The 18,813-nt window shown below is 40.9% G+C and overlaps 1 protein-coding gene across 14 annotated transcripts in view; it reads left to right on the forward strand.

Annotated features, from left to right (window-relative positions):
- Positions 1–18,813, forward strand: part of ESRRG (estrogen related receptor gamma) — a 478,583-nt gene that overhangs the window by 169,247 nt on the left and 290,523 nt on the right. The window contains exon 1 of one of the 14 annotated variants that reach the window (XM_081854812.1): positions 4,532–4,550. The exons of the other annotated variants lie outside the window; for them this stretch is intronic. The gene's annotated coding sequence lies outside the window, so the exon portion shown is untranslated. Of the gene's footprint in view, positions 1–4,531; positions 4,551–18,813 lie in introns of those variants that run through there. 14 annotated transcript variants of the gene reach the window in all.

Consider the following 18,813-nt stretch of genomic DNA (forward strand, 5'->3'; position numbering starts at 1 on the left):
CATCACACGTTGGCTGGTCTTGTGTGGCCAACATGAATGTCAGTGTCTGTGCTGGGGCTTGCCTACATGTTTTCGATGCTGTCAAGCACATCTGAAGGCTATATGTATCCATATTATATTCTTTCTTAGAAACATGGAATGTTGTTAGCTTCATAGCTTTCACTGTAAGTGTCCCTTAGCTTTTATGTTGACCCTATATAGGCACAGAGCCTTGAATTATTTAGCATAGATGTCTTTATAGACACCTTCTGCATAGCACCAAAGAAAAAGGTAGGCATAAAAGAAATATAGTGTTTTCAAGGGGCAAGAGAATGAAGAAGATGGAGGAAGCATGAGATTAAAAATAGATTTTAAAAAGTACAGTCAACAGGCTAAACTTTTCGCCATGCTGATTTATAAAGATTGTATAACTTTTTGAAGATGTACTTTCAAACTGAATAGTTGCAGTGGGATTTAAAATATGATTATTTAATTTTTAAAAATTACATAAATTAAATGAACAGCCCATTAATGGGATGCTATCAGGATCACATGGTCAATTCAGATCAAGTTATATTATCTTTCCTGCTGGAGCTGAATAAGAATTAAGAAATTACTATTCCAAAGTAGTGTTGGACATTGATCCTCATTTACAATGAAATTCATCACCATAACTATCTGGAATTCCATTGTGTTGACAGCAGCATTCCACTCAATCTTTTCTTTTACTATTAGTGAAGTGTATTAGTCGGGGAGAGTGAGACAGAGGGGTGGGGGAAGAAAACGCTGCTAATTAGTTGTTCTGCTTACATGTTAAATGAAGTCTTGTCTTATATAGACTAGGGAGGGTGGAGAAATTTGATTCAGTTATTTAAATTCACACTTTCTGAAATAAACAAAACACAGTTGTCATTCAAAATTAATACTTCTCTTAATTTTGTTCACCGAAATGCATATTTTGGGGGAAAGTGTGCTTAAAAATGAATGTATATATGAAAATAATATACAAAAATGCATTATATTAGGAAAGCTGCTTGCAAAGCTGTGTACATTAGTCAAATGTGCATATAAAAAGGTGATTTGGAGAAATTTGCAGTAAAATGCTAAAGGATTTTCATGCTTTTGTACTGCAAAAATGTGAAGAGCTGAATTGAAGATGAGAAAAACAGAAAAAAATGAAATGGACAGATTCTGCATATATGGACTTTGCCTTTGCCAGTGTATGTATGTATGTATGTATGTATGTATGTATGTATGTATGTATGTATATAAAAATATTTATACATACTGTATCAAAAATATATAGCACAATGGGTTGCAACAATATAAAAACATAAAACCAAGAATAAAATCATAAAATATTAAAAGCAAGTTAAAAGCAAAAACAAATTAAAGATAAACATAAACAGACCATTGGGGGGATGTACTCTTAATTGCCTGAGTAGGCCTGACAGAAAAGTTTTCAGCAGGCGTTTAAAAGTTGGCGTGGAAGGCACCTGCTGAATTTCTAATGTCAGGGTGTTCCACAGGACTGAATTTCATGTGATTTCAGTGATCAGTCTGGAGAATAAGGGTTCAGGCAATCCCTGAGGTATCTTGGACCGCAGTTGGTCAACCGCAGTTGGTTATAAATCAACAAGAACCTTGAACCTGGCTTGGTAGCCAGATGGGCAGCCAGTGTCACATGTTCTCAGCCAGAAGCTCCCATCAGCAATCTCGCTGCAGCATTCTGCACCATCTGGAGCTTCTGAACCAGACCCATATGGGCAGCCCCACATGGAGTGCATTACAATAATCTAACATTGAGGTTGCTAATGTATAGATTACAATGGTCAGGCTATCCCTGTCTAGGAACAGTCGGAGTTGGCAAACCAAGCAAGGGCACTCCTAGCCACAGAGGACACTTAGGCCTCTAGGGACAAAGATGTATCTTGGGTAATTCCCTCCCCACCCCTGCCGCTATTGATCTCTGAAGTATCTCTTTTGCCAGTAAGATTGCAGTTCATTTTCTAGGACAAATTACTTTTAATACATAAAGCTTGTGACATAATCACGTGGGTGATTATGAACTACTCCCAGTGGCTGTTTTGCCCTGCTTAGGGAGAACTATGAGGGAAAGATGATATCCAATCAAGCCAAATAATGATACTCACAGCATTGGTGCAGTTCCTGTGTGTGAAGGATTCTGAAAGGGCTCACCAGAGTTCAGTTTTTGACTCCTCCTTCATCTTCAGGACCACATGCACATGACATAAGTGAAGCCACAGCATGAAGCCATTGCAACTTATTTTATTCAGTAAAAGAGAGAGTTCAGTCCTTTGCTGTCTTGTATCTATCATGGTAGAAGGCTGCCCACCACCCCCACTGCCAAATCTATGAGGCACTTCTCTGAACAACCTTCAACTCCAAATCTGCCCTCTGCAGGATTCGGATGGTCCAATGAAAGATAGGGATTTGGAGTCCAGCACTAGTTTACATTGATCAATCATTCCTCCCTGCCTCCACGCAATTTATTTGTGCTCAGGGGAGCCATGTATAGGGAGTGGAGGAGGCTTCAAGCCTCCTCCACTGCAGTGGAGCTGTGCACAGTGCAACCCAGTTGAGAGGAATGGCAGGTCTCTGCAGCTGATTCCCCACTTCAAGGAAGCTGCCTCGACAGCGCCATCACACACCCATTGGAGCCTGTTTGGGGGGGCACCTGGTCATGCCCCCTCCAGAAAATGTGCCCGGTGGATGGTGGACTCAGTGGGTTGGGGGGCATCGTGTGTGACATCATGCACGTGTGATGCGCCCCCCCCCAAATGTTGGGCACAACTTGGTGCACCTGTTTGTGCTTGAAATGCACAAAGGATGACAGAATATTGATGCAGGAGGCACGCTACCTATCTCAAGACAGCTTGCAGAATAAAAACAATATGAAGCCCACCATAATTAATGAATTAAACATGGTGATCATAATATGACACGCATCCAGCCCATAAAAATTAAATTCCCAAATAAAATACAGCTAAAACTATCAGCCATCTAATACCAACTCAAGATAAAGCCAAGGAAAACAAGAAACTCGGAGCATTTACCAAGAGGATTGAAATCTGCATTGAAGTTGGATGCATGGAATAAAAGCCACAGTTTCAGATCTAATACAACCTATTTATTGCACCTTTACCACACGAGCTTGATACATGCAAGCTCACTTACCATATAAGGGCATAAGAACAGCCCTGCTGGATCAGTCTAAAGGCCCAACTGTTCCAGCATCCTGTTCTTGCAGTGGTCAACCCACAAACCCACAAATGAAACTTGAGTGTAACAACATTCTCTCCTCTTCTTATTCCCAGCATATGGTATTCAGAGGCATATTACCTTAGACACTAGAGATATAACATAGCCATCATGGCAAGTAGCTATTGATAGCCTTATCCTATTTTAAAGCCATCTGAATTGATGTCTCTCACTATATCCTGCTGGACTGTATCCTTAGTTCAACTATCTGCTGGGTGAAAAAGTACCTCCTTTTGTTTTTCTTGAATACAGTTCATATAAAATGAAGAACAACTTTAAATCTTGTGAATTCATGCCAACAGGAGTTAAAAAAAACCCCACCCATTTTGTTACTCATTTTATAGCTCCTTTTCCAAATTAGCTGCTGATCACAGCTTTGCTCATTCACTAATATTGTCATATTTGTAGGCCTTATTCAATATTATACCAGAAGCTAGTGAATATTCTTGTAACTGTCATTCGCCAGATGTTTCATCCAGTAGCATTTAACACTGATTTAGATTGATTCAGTACAAATACATTTCCTTTGAAGCACTCCTTGGATTTTTCTTTGCTTTTTTATAAAAAAACAACCACACACACACCTCCCTTTCTTTCTCCCTTCCCCTTTCAATTAATGTGACAAGCAACAACCAGGGTCTTTCATTACTTATACTTGGTAAATGCGGGCAACATTTTAGTAGCATATCCATTAAAGTGAAATGAGGCACAAAGCTCAATTGTAACAATTTTAAATGCGCACCAAAGCGAAAGTAGGCCTTGCTTTGTTTTTAAGGTTATGAATGCTCACCACCCTCTTTATAGAAAATGTTGAAAGTAAAGGTAAATTTTATCCTCCATCAAAGTGCTGCAGTGACAGAGAGAGAAACCATAGAGATTCATTAGAATTCAATGCCGATCTGTTTGTACCTTTCTTGCTCCCTGTAGACAGATGGGCTTTATTCATTGGTACCTGAAAAGTGCCACTTTGCTAATATGTAAATTTTGCTAATATATAAATTTGTGTGTGTGTGTGTGTGTCTTCTTTGCTATAGAACATAATTACTGTAATAATTCCAGCAATGAATGAAAGATGAATAAAATGATGCACTTACAAGATAAGCAACTACTCTTACAGCTTTTAAAATCACATTTAAAGTTTGTGGGCACCCCAAAGCCTAAAGTGTGAAACATCTTACTTGCTTTCTTTGCAGAGAAGCAGAAATACTATCATTCAGAACTATCAGTCCTTCCTCTTGTCTTGCCCCCTTCTGGTCAGGCATGCACAACCAGATAAGTGACTAATACAGGTTTGAGCAAGCCACTCTTCTTACTCTTACACACTCTGGAAAGAAAGAAAAAGCTTTTTAAAAATTAGAAAAAAGTATTCCAGCAATATGAGTTTGGGAACTGTGCTAGCTCAAGGTTTTGAAGGGCTTGGTCAGGATGCCACCCATTTCTTCTTCCACTGCTCATTCACTCACTCTTGGGCAAATTTTGGCCCATTATTTGGGACCAAATTATGAAATAGCTAGATTTGGTTAGACAACCTGAATAGACAAAAGAGTGCAGAGCTGGAGACTAGATTCCCCTGATCTGCTGGGCACATAACCACAGAGAGACATGGTGGATAGATCCAGGTGTTGGGGAAATTACTGGTAGCCTTGAATAGATTGCAAATCATTATTATTGTTACATCTCTACATTTGCCATTTGAGGGTGTGCTGTCTGCTAACAGTGTCATTCTTCAGGCTTAAACTCCTTTTCCAGGGTCTCTAGAAGAAAAATCTCAGGGTGGGTTGATGGGTGTTTCCTGTCTCTAAATATGCACATAGATAAATATGTGCACATGTATGGTTCCGTGCAGTGCACAGCTTACAATGCCCAGATACTGTGTGGATATCAGAGGAGGGGGGAGAATAAAGATAGCCCAAGTTGCCCCCAAGCTCCCATATTCCTCCTTGCTCATGTGCCCTAGCCTTCACCACTCATGGGAGAGGGTTCTTCTGCACCTATTCTTTTCCCTCCTGAGATTTCCTGTGCCAGTTAATTTTGGGAGTCAGGAGGGAGCCCTCCTTGTCCTCCATTTGCTGATCTGTAAACACCTTCTAACAGACATGGCAGGTTTTTGGCCCCTTCCCTCAGCCCTGTTGAGGTCTCCACACTTTACTGCCTCCCTGTTTTCCTGCTGTTGGTTGTTTATATCCATAGCATTACAGTCGCAGCAAGGTACCTTATGTAATTGGCTTAGTGGTTCACCAGGCAGCACCACATAGGCCTTATCTAGAAAGCAGCTTTAAGTACAACCAAAATTTACCCAAAACCTGGAGTACCTTCCATTACATTGTATTATTATCTCCCTGCTCCCAATTGGGGTTTGGGTTGTGTGTGTGTGTGTTCCACAGGATAAACTAAAGTGAAAGGGTGTTATGTGTATTAGGTTCTCTTTCAGTTTTTTGTAATGTCATAGCAGGAAACTGAATTTTAGTGAATGGAAATACTGTTGCCAAATGTTAACAAACAATTCCCTCAGTTTGTATGCATTGTTATAGGATCCACTGTCCTTTTTTCTTTTCACTTTTTTATATAAAAAGGTCGCCCCCCTGTTTTTCTGTAGAATACACTAAGAAGATTTACAGTTTATAAAACTGGGACAGCCTGGCAGGGGACACTAGGACAGGCCTGTCCACAAACCATCTTCAGAGGATAATAATATCAGTGATAAAATGACTGCCATGACAATTGCAGAGAAAGGTGAATTGCAGTGTATGTGCAATAAACTACATATATATATAAGAGAGAGAGAAAGACGGGGGAAAGCGCTTTTGAGTGTTCAGTACTCATTTTCATTAAATGCAGCAAGAAACACCTCCACTAAATCCCAGTAATTTGGCTTTTGTACACTTGACCAAATTAACATAGGAAGAAATGGCATAACTAAAATATTTGTTTTAAATATCTGCTAGCAGTGATGTGCTTTCCTAACATTTCAGTAGAAGTTAGAAGCAAAATACTGTTAACAAATCATTTCTTGCTGTTAGAGGGTCAGGTATTTTATCAGAACCCTCCCATGGATTTTGAACCATTTTCTGGTTGCCTGTTAATTGCAGCTGAATGTTACCAAGATTCCTCCATCCCCAGGCAGTCCTTGTATCCTTGTACAAGCAACTTTAAAATAGAAAGAAATGTGGTAAGTGAACATGCTTTCTGGGATGCAGATGGTGTTATGGGAAAGCTTCAGCTGGAGGATTTCTGCTTCTTGTGCAACTGTTAAAGGCACATATGTGGTGCAAAAATAAAATACACCCTATATGAATGCCATTAAACGTTATTACAGAGTAAATCAAGTAACATGCATTTATTTACTTGGTATTAACTCCTATTGATTCCTACTGTACTTGAGCAAAAAAACCCTTACTTGTTGAGTCACAGAAAGGTGCAGCTATTAGTACCTTTATCAGTATCTTCCCTCACTGGTAAATTAGTAAAATCTTGTGGCACTGAGATGAAAAAAAAAAAACTTTTAATCCAATCTGCTGCCTTAAAAAGCAGGAAAGAGGTACTTTATGAATGGATAAATGACTGTTAAATATAATCTCTGCCTGTCTTGCATGGTTCAATCAGTAGAGTGGAAATGCAATGCATAAATACAAAGCATTATAATAAGGTATGTTGGTAATCATTACAATTATATTTAGAAGTATGTAGTTCTTTGCTTTGTATTTATTGTACACTGTACGTTGATGTCTCCTATAAGCATGCAGTTATGGGCCCAGGCGCAGTAAGCCTCAGGTCACTGAGGAGGGGGGAGGGGTGTGAGAAGCAGAAATGAAGACTTCACAACTTCTTGAGATCAAAATGGCCAGAACCTTTATTGATTACAGATGTCAGCAGTAGCAGACCTTGGAGTCTCAATTTCATTGGTTTCCTGTGTGATGCCAAAATCCAGCATCCCCTGCCTCTCGCCTTCCGTTGGATGTCATAGGTGTGGTGCCCCTTGCAGCACCCCAGAAACTCTGCACCCAGTGTGACTGCATCAGTAGAGCTCCCCTCAATCCATCTTTGATGTCTGTAGGCTTTGGTATAGTCATTGGGTATGCACCCTGAATCAACCCATTTGCTGATTGATTGTTCCTTCAGGGTCAGTCCTGGGGATAAGGATCATATCTATGATATGGATCAATTCCAGGCAATCCTTCCAGGATGCCATTTGGGAAGTTCTGTGGCCCATTAGCCCCCATCTGGACATTTGGACAGAATCCTTCCCCCGGACCCTTTTACCAGGGCAGGATGCAACAAAATGCCTTTTTCTGCCACTTGAGTTTGGCCTCTCACTGGATCTCTGCCAAGCCACTAACATCTGCAACCAATCATGTAGGCCCCAGTCCATCAGCCAAGCCTCGTTTCCCAATGGGCACAGATGCACTCCATCAGGCCTAAACAGTTCAACCTTATCAAACGAGATGCCAGGCTGCCAAATCACCTGGTTCCCTGGCTGTGTCCACCGCATACAGTATTGCCTTGTTCATCTTCTTCCACGCGCTGTTTATACATGCAGGCTCCAAAGCACCCCATCATTGCTGCCGTTCCAACAATTCCAACCACAAGATGGACATCTGAGGATGTGCTGTGGGCCTCTAGGCTGCTGTTAAGGTGAGGTTGATACCCTTCCTGCCAACTAGGTTGTTCTCTCCCAGCCGAATCACCAAGGCATCTGGCAGCCCATGCACTGTGAAGCAAGATGTAAGCCATGGCATCAGGTCATCCCAATGCATGTCTCTCCAGCCCAACCATATAATATGGGTCATGTCATACAAGCTGAGCTGCTGACCCCACGAAGTAGACATAGTGTGCACCTGGGCCCAGTGCATGATGATGTGGTTGCAGATCCATACCTTCTTACAACTGGCATTTGAGGGGGGGAAACCATCAATGTGAAAGAGTGAGACCAGAGGTTCTGGTGTGATGTTCTTCTAAAAGGTCTAACCCACAAGTGAAGATGGCCTTTCTTAGTACTGTCATGAATTGACCAGTGGAAAGTCAACAACCATTGGCATGCACTAGGAGCAAGCCAACGGTGATAGGTCTTGTGGCCGGGAACTTTTTAATGTCCCCCACCAGGCAAGGTAGTGGCAGGCCTTTGGATAGATCGTACTCCCTTTACGTAGCTGGTCAGTTATTGAGGTGCACACCCAAACTCTAAGGGAAGAGCAAGAGAAGTGATTGTCTCCTCTAGCATGAGCCCCTTAGCAGCTGTTGTTGCAAGGGGTCTGGCGGTGCACTCCCTGATGTGTGGAGCACTGAAAAATGCCAGGGAGGAGGCTGCTCAGTAAAGTCTGCTCTCGTACTTACACCAACAAATGGTGCCCAGTGTCCAAACATCCCTGAGGAGAGTATACATAATTGGTTTTCTGACGTCTGGGGCCGGGGGGTGGGGGTGAAATGTGGAAATCATTGTACAGATCAGGCAGGCACAGGCATTTACTGCAGAAAGTGATTGTGGCCACAAGCAAGGCAATGATCTTGATGGCCAGACCCTTTTCCTTAAAGGAGACAAGGTATTGCAAAACATATTCTCTTCCCCAGTGTGTGTGTGTGTGTTCATTCAATACATGCATACTTGCAAGTAGGACTGTAGCCTACATTCACATTTTTTAACGTTCTTAATTTTTAATTTTCAATCAGCCGCAAGAATCTTCCTCTCATTCTTTTCATCCCCAGAGGTCCATGAAAAATAAACTTGTTGCAGTACTGGCTTTCACCTTTCCCTTGGGCATTTTATATTGTGTTTCAGAAAAACATGAACCATGGTTTTTTTTAATGTTTATTTTTTAAATATGAAACTATATGGACAGTATTATTGGTGCATTTCCTGAAATGTGTCCATAATTCAAACCTGGAGGCTATGGAAGTGTTGGTGTGAAATTGGCCCTAGACAGTTAATAAATTCTGAGCAGAAATGCATAAATCAGCAGCGGGTATTTTTCAAACTTCTATTTTATTTTATTTTAAAGAGGGTGCATGCAAGGGAAAAAATATCTTTGGAGAATTGTTTTATATCATTTCAGAAAACAGAGGAAAAAAGCTAGTAACAGTGCTGGTTAGCAGATTGTCATTTTTGGGTTTGATGTCCCTGGGTTTAATTGTCTTTCCTGTGAACAATGGCAGGAGCTCTCTAGTGTGCCATGTGAGCATGATAAAAGGGGGCTGTTCTTGCATAGCAATGCCTTTTTTATTATTAGCGTAAAAAATTAGCAAGCTGGAAGTCGTTAGAAGGAGTTCCACTGGCATTAATTGTAATGCAGCCGGAATATGTTTGCAGACCAGTGCGGCAAGACAATAGCAGCAGGGGGGAAAAGCAATATTAATAGCCTTTTACTTGTTGTATCATTTTAGCAACCCCTTAATAAGGTGTCTGCTGTCAACTGGAATTTATTAAAATAAAAAAAGACATGGTAATTGATGTATTGCAGTAAGTATGGATGAGGGCTCAACTTGATTAATGTGTGAATTGGCTTTTTAAGGCATTTTAAAAAGCCTTCTTAACTGGGTCTTGAGAGATGGCACAAGCCCACTGTAAACTACCTCACTGCAATTTGAAAACAGCCTGACAGCTGCTGATGTCTCCTGCGGTTTTGCTTCTTTTTCTTTCTTTCCTTTTTTTTTGTTTTTTGATCAGAGAAAGTGAGGTAATACAGTCCTTGTCAATAATTGCAGTGCTTAAAAATCTTATAAAGGGATTTCTATTCTTCCCTCCAGAGAAAATTTTTCAAAGGTTAAATTAGTTTTACTTGTGTATGCTTCAAGTATCTGTGGTTCCTAGAAGGATCAAGTTTTATTTTAAATCAGCTACTAGTTTGCAAGTTGTGTTGAATTTAGCACCTTGCAGTGTTCACAGTATAAGCCTAATACTCTTTCAGAAAAAAGCAGCACATTTTTAGATATAATTATTTTCATGTATGGTATTTTGCCAATATCTCTCCCCTATTCTTCTTTTATTCAGTACACTGGTCACAAACTCTTTAATCAAACTACTGAACATCCTACTGAAAAAGCCTTGTGCTGTAAGATTTAAATGATAATTTTATATGAAACTTCATTTGGCACAGAAAAACAAAAAGATGTTATACAGAACAGTGGTTCAATCACTTTGAGTAAACTGCATTGCTTCTTACTGTTACCATGGGATAGCAGGATAATTATTTGTAAATTAAAGAAAGAGGTTTTTGGCAACCCAGTCTGCATGCTTTGAAGACTGCAGTACTTGGAATGATGCCTACATGCATGCCCATTACTTGGTTTTGTTACAGTTGATTAGTGCACATTTGATGAAAGTCAGCTTAATGTGGACCTCATTCAGGAAAGGGCTGTGCCTTATTGGTAGAACATAGGCATTGCATGCAAAAGGTTCAATGTTCAATTCCTGACATTCCCAGTTTGGGTTAGAGAGACACCTTTCTGAAACCCGAAAGGGCTACTCCATGTTAGTGTTGACAGTACTGATTTAGATGGACAAATAGTCTGACTCTGTAGAAGGCAGCTTGCAATGTTCCTAATGGATCAAAGGCAGGGCTTCTGAACCCTTCTAAAATATTTTACTTGCTGAAGCTCTTTATTTTAAAAGAAATAAGCTATTTCCCCCTTTCTAACATCTGCTTTTCTTTATATCTGGTGGCACAGAATGAATTGTTACTATACCCCAGGTGTGGGAACCCTTTGACCCGCCAGATGTTGCTGAACTACAACTCCCATCTGCCCAAGCAAGCATGGCCAGGGGCCAAGGATGATGTGAGTTATAGTTCAGCAATTTCTAGAACACTAAGGTTTCCTTACATCTACTGTAGCTGCTTATGCCTTGGTCATGCAGAAGATCTCTCCCATGTTTTACTTGGAGTATATGGTGCCGGCCTGGAGATTCCCACCACATAATCATTATAAGTGCATGGTAAAAATTATAGACCTTTGTATGAAGCACCACTACCACCACTGGTAGAACATTATGTAGAAACATTACGTGGAAAGTGCCATGTTTTAAATCTTTTTTTGTCTTATTCTTCTAATTGTACCTTTTTAGAACTTTCCAGTTTATTTATAAAATTTGTATAGCACCCTTCATCCGAAGATTGCAGGGCAGTTCACAACATAAAAATACAAAATGAGAACACAAAATATGTACTAAAACAAAAAGAAACCAATAACTCCCTTCCCACAAGCATATTTAAAAGGTCATCACATGTTAGTCAGCTAAAGACCTAATTCTGAAGAAACTTTTTCATATGGCACCTAAATATAGGTAATGAAGGCCACCTCAACCTCAAGAGACAGCAAAAGATCCAGAAGTAGCCCCAATCCGCATACCCACTCCTTCAGAGGGAGAGTAACCCCCATCAAGAACAAGGCCACCTCCCATCCATCTGGTCTAGGGAATCACCTACTAACAGTGCCTCAGTCTTATCTGGATTGAGTTTCAGTTTGTTGGCTCTCATCCTGTGCATTAGTGAGGCAAAGCAATGGTCCAGCACAGCCATTGCTACACCTGCCCAGGTAAAGGAGTAGAGCTGTGTGTCATCAGCATATTGCTGACAACGTACTCCAAACCTCCAGATAACCCCACTCAGTGGTTTTATGTAGATGTTAAACAGCATAGGGGATAACATCGTTCCCTGAGAAACCCCACATGGAAGGTTCCATGGGGCTGAAGAGCACTCCCTCAGCATCACCTTCTGGAAATAACTATCCAAGTAGGACTGGAACCATTGCAAAGCTGTGCCATCCACCCCTAACTTGGACAGCTGCTCCAGAAGGATACCATGGTTGATGGTATTGAAAGCTGCTGAGAGGTTGAGGAGAATTAACGGGGCACATTTCCCCTGTCTCTCTCCCGACAGAGGTCATCATACAGGGTAACAAAAAAAGCATAGTCTGAAACCAGGCCTAAACTCCAACTGAAACAAATTAGAGAGTCTGGATCTGGTCCACAACCACCTGCTCAAGAACCTTGTCCAAGAAAGGGAGATTGGCAACTGACCGGTAGTTACATAAATTTTCTGAATCTAGGGAGGGTTTCTTCAGTTTATAATGTACGTTAGTGCTGAGACGTTGACATTTATTCTTCAGAGCCTTTGCTTCCTTGTTCGTTCTTGAGCTGGACTTCCTATCAGGTCCTTCACATGTCCTTCAGTTTAAGGTGGCTGGGATACAAGTAAACGGCCCCAGACTGCTTGTACATGTTTTTCCACTTGAATGTTCTTTTTATCAGTACATCTTGTATTGGTCTTTCCCTAATGTATTTAGCAGAGAAATGACACAGAAGGAAGAATTAACTTGCTGGTGTTCAGTATTAAATGGCATGTTCTCTCCAGTGGACAGCAAACCCTGACACTATGCTGTCCTTTAGGAGGTGTTACTTTGATGGACGACACCCTAGTGATATTCAGCAAAGTGATAGCACCAGAGGTAATAACATATGTCTTTCATTCAGGTTTCTCTGATAAACTAGGAAGACCTGGGCAGTTTGCAAGAGGATGAAGAAAATAGACTGACCATTAAAGTAATTTCTTCCTGTATGTACACAGTATTCATTCTAGATAAGCCACACACTATATATATAGTAAAGCTATACTCATCCTGACCTTTTAATGCTGAAGACACGTGCTAGTGGTTTTTTTGTTTTTTTTTTTAAGAAATAGGTATTGAATAATGAATATTTATAACACATGGTACTTTCAGTTTAAGATGATTTGCCAAATACTGTTAGTTTGCAAAAAAAGGGGGGGATATAAAAATATGGATAAGAATATCTTGTTTGTTGTAAGAGAGGTACCAAAATAAAAGGAGATGAAGAGTAATTTCAACAATTCATTTTTATAGCTTGTCCATGTTCTGTTCATTTATTTCTTAGTAGCCCTGCTACTGACACAACATTTCACTGTTCATATGAATACGTACCGAAGCATAGCGTTTCCGTGTGCTCTGGTTTCTGTCATGGTTTTCTGTTGTGCCAGAAGCGGTTTAGTCATGCTGGCCGCATGACCCGGAAAGCTGTCTGTGGACAAACGTTGGCTCCCTCGGCCTGAAAGCAGAGATGAGCGCTGCAACCCCATAGTCGCCTTTGGCTGGACTTGACTGTCCAGGGGTCCTTTACCTTTCAAGCACAGATATAAGTACCATATTGGTCCGAATATAAGCTTAACCCTCAAATAAGCTGCACCTTTAAAATTCAAGAGGGGGGGGGGAGAGAAAAAGACAATACCTGATTATAAGCTACTCCCTTAAAATTCCACAGGCACTCACACCCGTTTTGTTTTACCGTATGTCTGTTTCAGCAGCAATATCATAAAAGCCAATTTTTGTAAGGTCGTGAATTTAAGCCGCACTTAAAGTGTGGCTTATATTCAGGCTAATACAGTAAATCTGTCTATCTGTTGGGAACCTTAGGCCTAGGGCTGGATGTGGTCCTCTACATCTTTCTATCCAGCCTTTGGGACTCATGTCAGGTCACACTCCTGCCCCAGGCAACCTCATTGGGTGCTTTTGTCTGGCTGGAATGTGTCATTGAACTGTGATATTGCCTCTTGCTTATCTGGATGGAGGGATGTCTATGGGTGTGCATGAATGCATGCATACATAGGAAGCTGCTTTATACTGAGTTGGTCTAGCTCAATACTGTCTGCACTGGCTGGCAGTATTTCAGACATAAGTATTTCCTTGCCTTTACATGAAGATGCCTGGAATTAAAGCATGTGCAAAGCGTGTGCTTATCCATTGAGCAATAGCCCTGGCCCTAAAGAGTGGCTTGGTGGAAGTCAACGTTCCAGATGCAGAACAGGAAAGAAGTAAAACTGAGGAAAAGGGGAAGATGTGTAAGTGATCATCCTCACACTATACAGAGCTGATCCAGGGAGTCTGAAAAAGGCATCATTAAGTTAAATTTTGGAAAAAGCTACGTTTTCAAACTCAAAACAGGACCATCAGAAAATAATAGTACAGTACCTATGTTGAGAATGTGGAACTGACTGTGCAGACACATTTGTTTCTGCTCTTCCTTTTTTGATACTTACCTGAGTGCATTTCCAACTCTTACCAGGTAAGGGCTGTTGGTGACCATTTCTTCTGTTTTTTCTCTCAACCAAAGGCCCCACGATCACCATACTAGCAGCCTATTGTATCCTAAGATTCTATCAGGTCAGTAAATGGGAACGGGAAAGCATAGGAAAAAAGCACCAGTTACCTAATTCTAGAGCAACATTCTGACTATCTGCATGTACAACTGAGACCTGGGCAGATGAGAGGAGGGAATTCTATCTCTTCCAATTGTGCACTCCAGCATTCTCAGTGATGCAGCGGCATAGACACAATGGCCAAGGCGTTTAGGTCCCAGTAGGGGATGCCGAGGGCTACTGTTCTGCCCCATGCCCATTGGTTTATTGGTGCTCCAGGGTCCCATCTTGACTTCTGTGATCTTCCATGCCTTTGTGCACCTGCTGCATCAGGTTATTCAGACATTTGGGCAGAGGTGCATACTGATGACACCCAGCACAGTTTCTCAATCCCTTTTATATAGAACAAAGCATGACTTGGAAACAAAAAACCTTGTATGTGCCTAAGATATGGGATCAGCCTGGTAGAGAACCTATTTCAGTGCTTAAGAGGCTTGCGCCATTGACTGCTTTTTAGTCAGTTTTCAAAATAATCATTCCATATCAAATTCTATTTGCAAAAGGATTGCTTTAGATAGCAATAGTGAAAATGTAGTAAAAAAGGAGCCTTTTGATCTTTTGGAAACAAACTGTCTTGCAGATAAATATGAACCAAGCATGTTTTTTGTTCATTTCCTATCAAATTTAATAACAAGTGGAATTAAGTACCACAAAAATGGCTTCATATCAGTATTTGACTACAAACCTTTAAATACTTCTATGGCATTGTTAATATAATGCATTTCTTGTCTTCTCTCTTGTGCATGTGACGAATTCCAGTTGATAAGCCAGGACTCTGGAGTCAGTTGTCTGGCTAGTTATTAAGATTGAGATAAGCACTAAGAACGGTGAGGTACCATTGTGCTGCCCTTATGGAATTGGGCCACCTAGGATTCCAAGTGTAAACAATGAATTAGTTCTCCCTGGCTTATTTCAGATTTGAGGTCTGCACTGCAAATATTTGTGAAATATGAAGATGGAAAGAGTACATGAAGGTTCTTTTTTTAAAAAAAAAACACCCCAAAACCATGTAATGTAAAAGGTTTTCCAACATCGAATACAATCCAAATCTACTAAAACCAATTGTTGTTTGCAATTGGCTTCACTGTGACCAGTTCTGTTCTATGACTGATTTTACAAAACCACATCCCATATAATAATTTAGTTGTTATGTTGTCTTTTATTTGTGAGTCGTGCTATCATAGCAAACTGCATTGATTAAAAACAATTCCAGTCAAATATAAGGTGGTTCATGTGGCAATATATAATTTAGGAGCTTGATGCTAGAAATGCAGCAGTTGTGATGATTTTATTGTGATTTGTGGCACATGAAATTGTCGATCATTTGTTGAAATTAGTAGAAGGCCTAGTCATTAACTAACAAAGGAGAAAACATGTTTGGTAGATTTTTTTTGTTATGTGAGAACGTATTGTTTTTCAACCATGCTGACCCTTCTTATGCCCTTGCCAGGTTTTCCTGAGCCTGCTCACAAATACCACAAGTGCCTTTTCATGCTAAAGTGATGCCTCATTTCATATAGAAAAAAGCATGAAACGTGGTGCAATGGGTCCGTGCATCTGGCTGTTAACCAGGTTGGTGGTTCAAGCCCATCCAGGGATGGCTCTGGGAAGGATTCCTGCATTTCAGGGGGTTGGACTAGATGACCCCCAGGGTACCTTCCAATCCTACAACTCTACGATTCTATGCATGCAGTTCATCATGTGCAATTCTTGTTTGTATATTTATTTAACATATCTGTTTTAGACATTATTTAAGATATGCTGCTTTGCAGGCAGACTTCATAAAGTGCTTTATGTAGATAATTTTGTGTCGCAAAATAGATACTTATATTAAAATCCCACTTGATTAACTAGTGTTTGAAGACCTAATGATACTAAGGAATCTGTGACTGAATCTCCTGTAGATTTTAAAGCGATGGTTAATGTAGCCACAGTCCCTGACCCAAATCCTGCGTATTTGTCCATCTAACCCAGAACTGTCTACCCTGAGTAGGTCTCAGTGGCTTTCTGGCAGAGGGCTTTCCTATCTCCTGCATACCCAATTTGTTTAATTGGAGATGCCAAGCATCAAACCTAGACTTTAAGTGTGCAAAGCATACACTTTATACCTTAGCTATGTTCTCTTTTTTCCTACTGGGTTGGCTCCAGATTTTGTGAGGCCCTTGGACAAGATGTCCTCCTCAGTGGACCCCTTTCCTGACTCAGGCCATGTCCTTCTCACTGCTGTTGCCACTGCCCGTTCATTTCCCTCCCCCTTTGGGCTTCATCCGCACGGCTATTCAGAAAGAAAGAGCAAGGTAAGCGGAGGCAGCTGTTCCTTCTCCTTGGTCTGAGAAGGATTAAGATATGCCTGTCCTGTTCCCCAGTACTTTCCCAGAGCAAACTCTCCTTGCATTAACCGTGGTTAGGGACTTGTCAGCATCGCTAGTAACTTTGGGGAAGGACCACAACTCATGGTCCCAGACTCAATCCCCAGCATCTCCAGGTGGTGATGGGAACATCCTCCGCCTGAAATATTAGCCTTATTTGGGCATTCAGGAACTGAGAAAAGCAACCTACCAGGGGACCCACAATTGCCCTCTGCGAATTAGTGTCAGTTTGAGGCAAGGAAACTTCCTGCACAGTATTTATGCGGCTTCTGTGTGGTGCATTTTTCATAGTGCAAAGCTCTTACAAGAATAGAAGCAGGCTCCCTGTTTTAGACAGTTGCCCACCAACTTGTGAAGAGAGAATGGGGCAGTTGAGTAAATGGGCTTCTTCCTAGTGCCCCCCCATGTGTTGCTTTCCCCAGTTCCTGAACTCTTAAAGAGGGCTCTAGTTAATCTCAGTCGTGGTTGACATAGGTCCTGACATAATCCTTAAGTGCAATTAAGTTGGGTGCAGATAATTTACTCTGCGGGGGGGGGGGGAGATGGGCTAGGGAGGCGCAGCTTCTGCCACCCTCACAACTTCTTAACTGTAGCTACAAGAGGCTATTTGTTATGCCTGCACAACATGAAGATGTCTTGAAACCATATCCTTCCTCATCCCGAGGTAATTGCAACTTAAAAAGAATAATTGTGCTTTAGAAAAAGGTGGTGAATTAGCTCTTAATTGAACAAATTTACATGCAGTGCTTTTAATAAATGCAGCCAGCAAAAGCCATGAGGAGAGTGCTAGATTCAGTATTGGAATCACTGGTATATTAGTGGTACCTCAGGTTACAGACGTTTCAGGTTACAGACTCCGCTAACCCAGAAATAGTACCTCAGGTTAAGAACTTTGCTTCAGGATTAGAACAGAAATCGTGGCACCGTGGCAGCAGCTGGAGGCCCCATTAGCTAACGTGGTACCTCAGGTTAAGAACAGTTTCAGGTTAAGAGTGGACCTCTGGAACGAATTAAGTTCTAAACCTGAGGTACCACTGTATGCCTTTTTCAGTGGGGTTGATTGTGTGTGTGTGTGTGTGTGTGTGTGTGTGTGTGTGTCTATTTTAAAGTTACAAATTGGACCTGCAATAAAATGTTGCAGTGTATCCTTCATCTTCAATAGAATGATCCTGTTCAGGGTTCCAGCTAGCTTTCTCCTCCAAGCAGGGCATTCCAGCCCTTCCCCTCCCCATTCAGGTTTTCTCTTTACAACTGTTTCTCAACATTTTATGGCTCCTGAGCATACTCAGTGTTCATTGAGAGACTGCGCTAAAAAACTTTAATTTTTGGATTTTTATTTTTTATATGTATACTTATTCAACCTTTGGGCTAACTGACAATGACAATACTGTATCTCCCTCTTGTTTCTCAGTGGCCCAATTTTGGCTATATTCTGTTGGCACTTGCCATCTAAGTTCACTATAAGGAAGAGTGGAGTTTATCCACAGGCTTATAATGCACATACTTAGGATTGAGCCTAATACATATCCATTGCCAAAAACTAGTGGTTCCCATTTTCAGAACAACAAAGTTTAACTGTTTGTAAGATCATTTGAGAAGTGATGAAAAGGTGTAATTTAGCAAGCATACAATTGCAACATGCTGTGCAGTGTAATGCACTGAGAAGAAATTAATTTTTGTTAATGGATTTAAAACTAGATATATGGAAATGGTTGTATATAATGCATATACTGCTAAACAGCTAAGTAGTCCTTGGGGTTTTTATGTTAATTATCTGTATGTAAATCATTTCAATCAGAGCAGTCTAATGAGTCAAAAACTACTAGGAAATGGGAACATAGATTTGTAATATCTGTCAGGCTTTGTCCTATACCATGAAGCTCTGCTTCCTACAAGGTCCCTATTTAGAAGCCATTAATGTATCATTGGGAAACAATTTAATATGATAAGAGAATATGATATATAGTACACTCTGGCGCTGACCT

Source organism: Podarcis erhardii, assembly GCF_964252035.2.
Source record: "Podarcis erhardii genome assembly, chromosome: 3".
NCBI lineage: Eukaryota > Metazoa > Chordata > Lepidosauria > Squamata > Lacertidae > Podarcis > Podarcis erhardii.